Source organism: Aptenodytes forsteri, unplaced genomic scaffold (genome assembly GCF_000699145.1).
Source record: "Aptenodytes forsteri isolate BGI_AS27 unplaced genomic scaffold, ASM69914v1 Scaffold257, whole genome shotgun sequence".
NCBI classification, from domain to species: Eukaryota; Metazoa; Chordata; class Aves; order Sphenisciformes; family Spheniscidae; genus Aptenodytes; species Aptenodytes forsteri.
This window is the reverse complement of record NW_008795194.1, coordinates 3,098,634-3,099,926: the sequence shown is the minus strand read 5'-3', so window position 1 is coordinate 3,099,926 and position 1,293 is coordinate 3,098,634.

Here is a 1,293-nt window from a genome sequence, read left to right as displayed (position 1 = left end):
CGCGCGTCTGCCTGCGGGACAGCCCTTGCCTTCCCCCGGCAGCGGCTCCGCGGGTGCCCAGCGCCCCGCGGAGCCGCATTGCATTTTCCATTGACACATTGCACGGGAATCTGCGTAACACACGAGCTACTCTTTTTTTTTTTTTTCCCCACCCTGAAATTATCTCATTTCCTCAAATACATTTGCCATGATTTAACACAGTTAGGACTCCGTTCAAACTTTTAGCACAGGCTTTTAGTATTTGCTGTCTGTACTTCGCCTGGTCTCTCCCAGGAAAAAAACCCCAGTTTTTTCATCACTTCCCTCGCCAGAATTTGCCGTTGGTAACTGTAGTTTTAGGAAGTTGTTTCTCTCGTTAGTGTTTGCTGCAGAAAAAAAAAAAAAAAGTCCTGTCGTGCAGGACAAACGGAGAACGCAAACGAAGAGAAAAACAATCGATTTGTATTCCCTCCAAACCTTCCCCCATGCCCACTGCGTTCCGTTGTTACCTTTTAACTTGCGTGGACTTCTAATAGCTAAACAGAAGAGCTTTCAGTTTCCCCTATCCCTTTAAAAAAAAAAAAGCCAGTTACGATAATGAAAAAATTTAGCAGCAACGCGGGGAAAATTGTTAAACTATTTTTTCCTCCAGATCTGTGCCACAGCTGCTCATCTCTTTATTTACTTCAGCCTTACAAAATCCATTTCGAGTCGGAGCAAGTTTTCTCGCGACTCCCTGCGTGGCCTCGGTGCAGCGCTTACGGGCGGCTGAGCACTGCGGGCGTTGAACTTGAGCTCTCGGGTCACGGGCTGGGGCTGGCCGCTCCCTGGCTCCCACCTCTGCTCTGAAGCCGCTGGCCGCTCCCTGGCTCCCGCCTCTGCTCTGAAGCAGCGCGGGGACCTCGGGGACCCTGACCTGGGACGAGCTCGCCGACCTGCCGCAGCTGCGACCTGAAATGAAACGTCGGCCGAGTAGCTTTGCGACCGGAGTAGCGCTTTATCGTTTAAATTAAAACCTGTTTGTGTGCAAAGCCAGCCCCAGAAGACATCATGCAATCATTAACCTCGCAAAGCGAGCGCCTGCGGGATCTCAGCCTGGATAGCGTGGGGAGGGACGGTGCTGCAGGGCCCGCGTGACTCGGGGACACGCTGGGTTCGTGTCCTTCACCGCTCTCGGGTGACATTTCACGGAGAATCAGGACTGAACACGCAGGTAGACGCCCCGAGACTGGCCCTTTACATGTATGACGGCGCGAGGCGGAGGGGAGAGTCGGGTCTGAGAGGGAGTGCGGTGCCCGCCGAGACACGCGGGGC